The sequence below is a fragment of the Dipodomys merriami genome, unplaced genomic scaffold, assembly GCF_024711535.1.
Source record: "Dipodomys merriami isolate MVZ:Mamm:240054 unplaced genomic scaffold, mDipMer1.0.p SCAF_32, whole genome shotgun sequence".
Taxonomy (NCBI): domain Eukaryota; kingdom Metazoa; phylum Chordata; class Mammalia; order Rodentia; family Heteromyidae; genus Dipodomys; species Dipodomys merriami.
In genome coordinates, this window is record NW_027204715.1 from 16,823,986 (window position 1) to 16,834,448 (window position 10,463).

At 37.7% G+C, this 10,463-nt stretch overlaps 1 pseudogene; it reads left to right on the top strand.

Annotated features, from left to right (window-relative positions):
- The first annotated feature begins 240 nt into the window (after nt 1-240).
- LOC138841506 (serine/arginine-rich splicing factor 3 pseudogene) lies at nt 241-10,179 on the top strand (annotated as a pseudogene).
- Nucleotides 10,180-10,463: the final 284 nt, after the last annotated feature.

A 10,463-nucleotide genomic window follows, 5' to 3' on the forward strand; every position in this document is an offset into this window, starting at 1 on the left:
ATATACTAGTTATGGTAAATAAGGGAAACCATGGGACCTATGTTTCTTTGGGCCTGGCTTACTTCACTTAATATGTTTTTTTCCAAGTCTTTCCATTTCCTAACAAATGGGGCAATGTTATTTTTTCTGATGGAGGCATAGAATTCCATTTTGTATATATAACACATTTTCTTGATCCATTCATCTACTGAGGGGCATCTGGGTTGGTTCCATGTTGGGTTTTCGTCTATCCCGTGAAAGATGGACATGGTCCAAGGAAAGGTAAGTTTGCCGCTAGCCCATTTCCCAGCCTTCCTTAGCCTTGGAGAGAGATGCAGCGGGGAGTCAAGTCAAGCTGGAACTTGTTTATTACCACACAGCAAGCACTTTTTAAAGCAAAAAACGGCAAGGCATGGAAGAGGAGGAAAAGGAACCAACCAATCTGTGTAGAGGTCAACCTATCATTTGCCTAAGCTTCCTATACTTTCCCTGCTGTTACGCACTGATGTCACTTCACCTGATTGTGGTATCCAGTCAGATTTTAACATAAACAACTCCGGCTATGCCCACTCAACTTCTTCTCAGCTCCATCTTTGCTGCCCATGTGCCCCACAGTTCCATATCTTAGTTATGGTAAAATGCAACAACAAACATAGTTGTGCTGGTAGCTTTAGTATGGTCTTGTTTGTGATCATTTGGGTAAATGTCTAAAAGTGGGATTGCTGAGTCATAAGGAAGCTCTATGTGTAGTCTTTTGACTCCACATACTTTTGTCTCCACAGTCTTTTGACTCCGTACTACTTTCCAAAGTGGTTGAACAAGTTTACACTCCCACCAACAATGCAGTAGGGTTCCCTTCTGTCCAAATCTCCTCCAGCATCTGTTGTTATTAGAGTTCTTGATTATAGCCATTCTAACTGGGGTGAGGTGGTATCCCAATGTTGTTTTGATTTGCATTTCTTTTATGGCTAGAGAGGTTGAGCATTTTTTCATGTCTATTGGCCATTCTTATTTCCTCTTCAGAGAAGTCTCTCTTTAAGTCTTTAGCCCACTTATTTATTGGGCAGTTGTTTCTTTGAGGATTTGTTGTTGGGGAATTTAATTTTTTGAGTTCCAGGTTTATTTTAGATATGCGACTCTTGTCCATTGTATAGCTAGTAAAGATCGTCTCCCAATCTGTGTGCTTTCTATTGATCTTGATATGTCCTTTGCCATGCAAAAGCTCTGCAACTTCATGCAATCCCATTTGTCCAACCTTTCTTTGATTTTTTATGTTTCTAGGTCTCTATTAAGAAAGTTTTAGCCTGTGCCAAGGAGACCTAGAGTTTCTGCTATTCCTTTTTGTAATATTTTCAGGGTTTCTGCTTTGACCCTGAGGTCTTTCATCCATTTGGAGTTGATTCTGGTATGGGGTGATATATAAGGATCTAGCTTTAGTTTTCTACAAGTGGTTACCCAATTTTGCCAGTACCATTTACTAAAGAGGCTATCTTTCTTCCATTCTATTTGTTTAGCTCTCTTATGGAAGATTAGGTGGGTATAAGTCTGTTGGTTCATTTCTGGGTTTTCAATTCTCCATTGGTCCTGAGGTCTCTTCTTGTGCCAGTACCAAGCTGTTTTGATTAATATGGCTTTGTAGTAGAGTTTGAAATTTGGTATTGATATTCCTCCAGCACTGTTTTTTCTGTTGAGGATCGTTTTTGCTATTCAGGGTCTTTTATTGTTCTATATGAATTTTTGGATTAACTCTTCTATTTCCTTGAAGAGTGATGTTGGAATATTGATAGGTATAACATTAAATTTGTAGACAGCCTTGGGAAATATCGCCATTTTCATGATTTTGATCCTTCTAATCCAGGAGCATGGGAGGTTTTTCTACTTCCTAAGTTCTGTTTTGAGGAAACGCTGTCCTTTGACTAAGGCCACCAAGGTTCCCTGCAATCTTTGATACTTCCCTTTTTAATGGGTCATATTTACATTTGTTCTATTAAATGTGAGTTTAAATGATCAAGAATACATTCTTTCCTTCCTTCCATCCTTGTTTCTTTCCTTCCTTCTTTCCTTCCTTCCTCCCTCCTTCCCTCCCTCCCTTTCTTCCTTGCTTCCTCCCTTTCTTCCTTCCTTCCTTCCTTCCTTCCATCCTTCCTTCTTTCCTTCCTTCCTTCCTTCCTTGCTTCCTTCCTTTTCCTTCTTTCTTTTTATGTGTCAATGGAGGGCTTGAATTTAGCCTGAGCACTGTCCCTGAGTTTTTTTCACTCACAAGTATCAGGTCTACCACTTGGGCCTCATTTCCACTTCAGGCATTCTGATGGTTAATTGAAGATAAGAATCCCAAGGACTTTACTGCCTATGCTGGCTTTGAACCCTGATTCTCAGATCTCAGCGTCTTGAATAGCTAGGACTAGACTAGCGAGATACTAGTGCTGGTTTAATGAGTTCCATATTTTTGAAGCAATAAAATAAGTGTTCATATAATAGTAGATGATTGTTCTCTTTTACTTTTTCTTTTTCTGTTTTTCCTTTTTTTTTTTTTTGGGTCCGGTCGTGGTGGGGCCTTGAACTCTGGGCCTGGGCGCTGTCCCTGAGCTCTTCAGCTCAAGGCTAGCGCTCTACCACTTGAGCCACAGCGCCACTTCCGGCTTTTTCTTTTTGCTTACGTGGTGCTGAGGAATCGAACCCAGGGCCTTGAGCATGCAAGGCAAGCGCTCTACCACTGAGCCACCTTCCCAGCCCCTTTCCTTTTTTTTAAAAAGATAAATAACAAAGCTTGGTGGGAAAATTTGAGTTGTGAATCCACATGTATGAAACATTTTGTTTCAGGGCACACTGGATCATTTGGCAGGCCCTTTATTTTTGGTCACTTCTCATTAACAAACTATTTTCTCAAGAAACTTGGTTTGCACACAGCTGACAAGTGGCATGGATGGATGGTATCCTATTTGGCATTTCTTGAACAATATTCATTTTATTCTTCTTATTCAATTTTTCCTTGATATATTTCACACTGGTATTTTTTTCTTCCTCTACCTATCTTTTCCCATCCACTCAAAGACAATTTTTTAACTTTCAGCACATGATAATAAGTTGCTTTATCAGGCAATATTAATAGTTAGTGTCTGTGGAAGTGGTTGGAATGACATTACTTACCTTTAGAAATAAATAAGTAAGATATTCGGAAACATAGTTAAGTTAGAATTATATTAACATATCATTCATGAAAGCATCATGAGTTTTTTTTTCTAAATTTCTGAACTAACATTAATAGAAACCCCAACTTGTGATTAGAGTTATGTTTAAAAAAAAAAGAAAGACCAGTGGTTTCTAGATTATAGACTAGTGAATATTAATTTTGCTGAACAAAGTAGAGCTAATTTGTAAATTTAACCAACCCCAAACTAGTCTCTAAAAGTGCACATAATATATATGACATAAAAATTAAGCCTAGTGTTTCCTATGTCTAAATGGGTCCTCTCACCTTATAGAATGAATGAGTTGTGTCACTTTCAGATTACACAGGTAAAGAGATTTGGTCTATCTACATCATAAGCGGTATCATGGTAGCCAGATTCTAAATCAACATAACACAGACCTGCATGTGTAGGAATTTTAAGCATAGACAGAAAAGCTTTTGTTTTGTTTAATTTTTGCCTTATACAAGTCACAAGAGATGGTAAAGGAGGGCTATACACTGATGATTTTCAGAAAAAAAAAAACACACACAAAACAGTAAAATATTTTCTTTCTGTTATTTAAGATTTAGGGAAACAAACATGGAATGTTGGAATTTCCATTTTTTGCTACTATAATAAGACATTTATTTACTTGAATGTCCACGGTGCTCAATTGCAATCTGCCATCGGGAGTATGCTGAGACAGAGGGTCCTAACATTCAGGCCAAACTTTTCTACCTAAGCACATTTTATTCACAAAGAAAAGAAAAGCAAGAAGGAAGGAAGGAAGAATGAAAGGAGAAAGAGAGAAGAAAAGAAATGGAAAGAGAGAGAGAGAGAGAGAGAGAGAGAGAGAGAGAAAGAAAGAAAGAAAGAAAGAAAGAAAGAAAGAAAGAAAGAAAGAAAGAAAGAAAAGAAAGAAAGAAGGAAGGAAGGAAGGAAGGAAGGAAGGAAGGAAGGAAGGAAGGAAAAGGGGAATCAATTATAATCAAGAAATTAAGTATAATAGTTCTAAACATTGCATTAATCAGTGTGTTGGAATTGATGAAGTTAGAGAAGTTTACATGTAAATTTACAGTACATTTTAGAATCAAATGCATAGGTGAAAAATATTTACATTAGAAAGAGCAATACAAAATTAAATACTAAAATATAACCAAAACAATAAAGAAGCCAAAAAAACAGCTTTTCCTCTCTGTATGGATATCATGCAAATCAACCTACTGAACATCCTTGTAAAGTGAATAAGCTCAATGTGAACTTCCCACCTGCTGTCCAGAATAGCTTTAAAAGAATAGCTTTAAAACATCAATTGCAATGTCTATTAAAAAATACATACATGCAAACTACTTCATCAGCAGGAATGATATATACTTGTTTTAAATGTGCATATTTTCTGTTTCCTGGACTTGTCTTTGTTAAATTATCTACAGATAAGCCACACATAATGGCAGCAACTGTTTAAATAGTTTAATCAGCCAAAACCAAAATAACTTATATTTAAATTAGGCAATTTTCCAAAGACTGTAAGCTCTGAGATATTACTATGCCAAGGGTAATTTTCCCTACAGGGTAACATTTTAGTAAGCTTGATAAATTGTATCATTAAGGAAACTGACCTAGAAAATTATTTTCTCATTCTAAATTAAAACTTTAGTTAATCTGGAGTAATATAGCAAATATAAATGTGTGCCTTATATATCAAGGACAGGTGATCTTTGATTGGATTCTAAATTTTTTATTAACAGGCTTATTGTAATTCTTTGCAAATATATTGACACTTGACCTGTCATGCTTAAAGAATTGCACCTTATCATTTTTGATGTTTACACAGGCACTAGGATTTACAGGAAAACAAAAAATGAGCTCTCAAATAGTAAATCAAAAGAAAAATAAAGCCCGAGCTTAATAAAGTCATTTTACTTGTTCATGTTTATTCATCTATTTATCAAGGCATTTTTTTTGTTTTTGCTCTACTACTTGAGGCATGTTCCTAACCTTTTTTTTTTCGGTCTTCTTTTCTTTTTTCTTTTTCGGTGGTGGGGCTTGAACTTTGGGCCTAAGAACTGCCCCTCAGCTCTTCAGCTCAAGGCTAGTGCTCTACCACTTAAACCATAGTGCCACTTCTGATTTTCTGAGTGGTTTATTGGAACTAAGAGTCTCACAGACTTTAGCTCCTCAGATCTCAGCCTCCTGAGTAGTTAGGATTACAGGTGTGAGCCACTGGCTCCAGGCTCTGCTTCCTTCATCTTCTGCTAGGTAACTTATCCGAGAAGCCACACTTTGGAAGATGGAATATTGGCGTCTTCATTACAACACAACAGCATCAGTCTACAGGCTGCCAATTGTAACAAAGGCCTCAAGACCCCAAATACACATAACCTGGTTAGGAAAAAGGCCAGAGAGGAAAGAAAGAACAGAAACAATACCAACAAACCAATTCAACTCCAATGGAGAGGTAAATTGAGACTCCATGATGACCAGAGATGAGCCTGGAAACAGGAGACAGGACAGGAACACAGAGATATAAGTCAATTGGCGTAATTTGTGCTTGTGCTGGCCCGAGTCCATATAAGGTCAGGGCAGGTCCACAGGAAATTCCTAGGCACTGGACAGGTTCAGCAATCTACCAGCCAAGTGCCTGCCCCTGCCTTCAGGAATCTGGCCCCATCACCTGGCAGAGAGGGGTGGGGGCTAGGGGAGGTAGGTTGGGGGGTTCTTCTTCCAGCATGAAGACAAGATGCCAGACCCTACCATCCCCCATGTGGCCAATATGGCCCCAGCAGGACCTGACCTCTCTACTTCACTGCCTAGAATACTACAAATTTGTAACACTACATCTGGACTAGTTATTTATTTTAAACACTCCAGAAATGAGAAAATACTCTTAACTTTCCCAATTGTAAGTACAGTGAGAACAACAAAAATTATTTTTCTTGTTAGAAATCAGTGATATTTACTTCAATGACAACACGAGGGGCATGAGAGAACATGAATGTATTATAATGTCTAAATGAGAGCTGAGGTAGGTATGAGGGACAGAAGAAAGTATCTGTAAAAAAAGAAACATTATTTTTACAGTGCATTATTTAGCTCATATTATGTATGTTAAGCTGATTGCATATAATTAAAGCACTAATATATTATTTGCCAAATCATATTTCATGTATTTTAATATAAAATATGTGCACCATTGTTTTTAATACATGATGTATGTTAACTCCTATAAGTCTGTTTGGGTGAACTGGTAGAACATGTTTCTAGCAAGTACAAGATCCTAGGTTAGAGCCTCAATACCAAAAATGAATACAATACAAAATATAATACTGCATGTAATTCAGGAAGATTTCAACCAAGCTTTATCTGTACAAAAACATTGGAATTCAGGAACAAATAATATTTATTGTCATACTCCAACATTCCATCTAAAGATGGAATATGAAGGATTGAATCCTGCCTTATTCCCCAGGGTCAAGCAAAGCACAAGGTGCATGCTCCTGAGCTTGTCTGAAGGCAGGTCATTCCCACCTAGGCCCCTAGGAGATAATAGCCCCCATGCCCCAGGTGGAGCATTTCACCCTTGGCTTGGCCAAGAACACCATCCTTGGCCTCCAAGAAACCAAGTTCTTTTTTTTTTTTTTAATGTTCTGCTTCCTTGTTAAACCCTATGTAAGCCCACCCCAAAAGTCCCGTCCCTTCCACAACCTCAAGCCCACGGGAAGGTCTATGCCCCTTGCTGTTCTTCAATAAACAGTTCTCATCTGTTGATGATCAAGTTCCCGCCTATTCCTTTTCATTCTCCTCCATTTTCCCAACATTGCCCACTTCCAAATGTTTGACCATTTCACATATGAAGACAAAGAAGCCCAAATGTGAACATATCCTGATTTCCAAACTTACGGAAAATCCTGCTTTCTACATCTAGAGCATACATAGTCTGTCCTTAAATAGAGAGGCATTCATTAGTCTACCTATCAGGAATGAAGAGTAGACATATGAAAAAGAGAATTGGTTGAAATTATATTATCATGGGTATTAAAGAAAGTATAATTACATATGATCAAGACCTTCAGATTTACTATTGCACAGTATAATCATCATATAAGCTACAATACTATAATCTACATTTCAAAAATGTAGAAGAAAGGATTTTGAAAATTTACCTCATAGAAAATAAAGTAAACTTATGAGGAACCTCCATACTGCTTTCCAAAGTGGTTGAACAAGTTTACACTCCCACCAACAATGAAGTAAGGTTCCTTTCTGTCCACATCCCTTCCAGCATCTGTTGTTATTAGAATTCTTGATTTTTGCCATTCTTACTGGGGTGAGGTGGTATCTCAATGTTGTTTTGATTTGCATTTCTTTTATGGCTAGGGAGGTTGAGCATTTCTTCATGTGTCTATTGGCCATCCTTTCTTCTTCAGAGAAGTTTCTCTTTAAGTCTTTAGCCCACTTATTTATTGGGCAGTTGTTTCTTTGAGGATTTGTTGTTGGGGGATTTAATTTTTTGAGTTCCAAGTATATTTTAGATATGAGACCCTTGTCCGTTGTATGGCTAGTGAAGATCTTCTCCCAATCCATGGGCTTTCTATTGATCTTGCTAGCTATGTCCTTTGTCATGCAGAAGCTCTGCAACCCCTATGACCCAGCAATCCCACATTTGGGTATTTACCCAAATGTTTACAAACAAGACCACACTAAAGCTACCAGCACAACTATGTTTATTGCAGAATTATTTACCATAGCTAAGATATGGAACCAACCCAGTTGCCCCTCAGTAGATGAATGGATCAAGGAAATGTGGTATATATACACAATGGAATTCTATGCCTCCATCTGAAAGAATGACACTGTCCCATTTGTTAGGAAATGGAAAGACTTGGAAAAAATTATATTAAGTGAAGTAAGCCAAGCCCAAAGAAACATAGGTCCCATGGTTTCCCTTATTTGCAATATCTAGTATATGTATGAGTCAAGCAGAAAAGGTCAGATAATGTGATGTTAGGAAAATGAACCCTTAGATATGTATTTAAATGTTTTTTTTCTTTCATGCATTTGTTTCTAACGCATTTATAAGATTATTTCTTTATTGCTTTGTATGTCCCTCCCCCACAGTATAACCCCTGCTTTCATTATACTTGTTGTGGTACAATTTGTGGAGGGAAAGTGGAAAAACAAGTCGTTTAAGGATAACTGTGGACCCTTTACAACAATTAGAAGTACAAGTTCTCATGTTGAAAATGATCTTTACAACTTTGGTGGGGGGGGAGGATTGAGGGGGGTGGGGGGAGGCTGGGAAGGGATGTGAAGGGTAAACAAAGGAGTAGGCTGCAATGCTTAAGAAATGTACTCATTATCTTGCCCATGTAATTGTAACCCCTCTGTAAACTATGTTCACAATAAAAAATAAAAAAAAGAAAATAAGGTAAACTTAGTAGCTTCTGCCTATAATCATAACTCATTTCAAGGCTAAGAATAAATGGATCATAGTTCATAGCTGACCCTTTTTCAAACCATAGCTGGGCACAATTTTGTAGGCCTATTACCCAAATTACAGAAGAAGCTAAGATTGGCAGGATCCAATATAGGCAATTGGAGTAAAAATGTCTATGGACTCTGCCTCAAGTGAGGATATCAAATGTGGCTGTACAGGTCTGTGATTCCAGAAAGAATTCTAAAGTAAGCAATTTATGACTTGGACAATTTCCTGGGCAAGAAGGACGACCCTATCCTTAAATAATCACTGAAAGACTAGAAGCTTGGCTCAAATACTAGTACACTAGGTTTGAGCAACAAGAGAGGGGGTCCAGAAGTGAAGCACGGGTAGCATTTTAAACAAAATTAATCAATGGCAAAGAGGCCCTGGGTAGAATAACACCAGCCCAGTGGGAACAACTCTTGTGAGTTCAAACCCCAGTACCCCTAAATAAATAAAATGATGAAGTATAATACAAAAATATCTGAAGAGACAGATATGCCAAACCTGAAGTTAATACAATGTATGTGTCAAAATATTGTCTGTTTCACCATTAGTATGTGTAGTTTTATAAATCTGTTAAAATATTTTAAAGATAAAATATATTTTCACTTTCAAAAGTCAAAAGACAAATTAATTACTCAATATACTCTGAAAAGTCAGAAAGGATATTTCTTCCACATAATTAAATATAAATTTTAGAGTTGGACTATAAACTTTAAAATAAACAGTTGGCAACTAAAATGTTTTGTCAAGTGTGCTTACTAGAAGAGATTTTCTTTTTCATTGTATCATAAGTAAAACAATATGCAATAAAATAAAAATGAGTTTCCTTCCACCATGCATCTTTGAAAGTATTACCAAACAATCTGATTGTCATTTCATAAAACGGGGAAAATAACACTCACTTTAAAAAAAACTAGAAGAGACTTAAATTGCACTCCATTTCATTTACCAATGTCTGATAAAATTATGCCAAGTAAACAAATTATAGGCCATTTCGTGGACGCCGGAGAAGTGTGCGCATCACCTTTTTATGGCTTAGCAGGAGCAGTTCGGCTGTAAGGTTTAGGTAGGCTATCTGGGAAACAATGGCAACAAGACTGAACTGGAGAAGGCTTTTGGCTATTACAGGCCACTCCCAGTGACCCTCCAGTCTTTGCTTTTGTTGAATCCGAGGATCCTCAAGGTGCGGCTGATGCTGTTGGAGAGGTAGATGGAAGAGCACAGTGGAACTGTCCAATGGTGAGAAAAGAAGCCCAAACCGTGGTCCGCCTCCCTCTTGGGGTCATAGCCCTGGAGATGATTACCTGAGGAGAAGTCCTCCACCTCTCAGCAGATCTCCAGAAGGAGAAGCTTCTCTCGCAGCCAGACCAGGTCTCTTTCTTGAGATAGGAGAAGAGAGAGAACACTCTCTCGGGAGCGAAGAAATCACCAGCCGTCCCCCTCGTTCTCTAGGTCTCATAGCCGATCTAGGTCGAATGAAAGGAAATAGAAAAGCAGTTTGCAGGAAGTGGTGTACAGGAAATGACTTCTGTTGACAGGAGTATGTGCAGAAAATTCAAGTTCTGTTTGAGACTTCATAAGCTTGGTGCATTTTTAAGATGTTTTAGCTGTTCAAATGTGTTTGTCTTTTGGAACAGTGACACAGCAATGAAATTCTTTATGGTTTGAAACGGATCATATGAGGCATGTAATATCAAGAATTGTTGTTTTACAAGGTTCCCTTAAGCAAGATTAAATTTGTGTTGAACTTTAGTCTTGCATAGGACTGAAATAAAAAGCTCTAAATCTTGCCCAGCTGAAGGGTGATGTGTTAAGGTTACGGGAAGCAG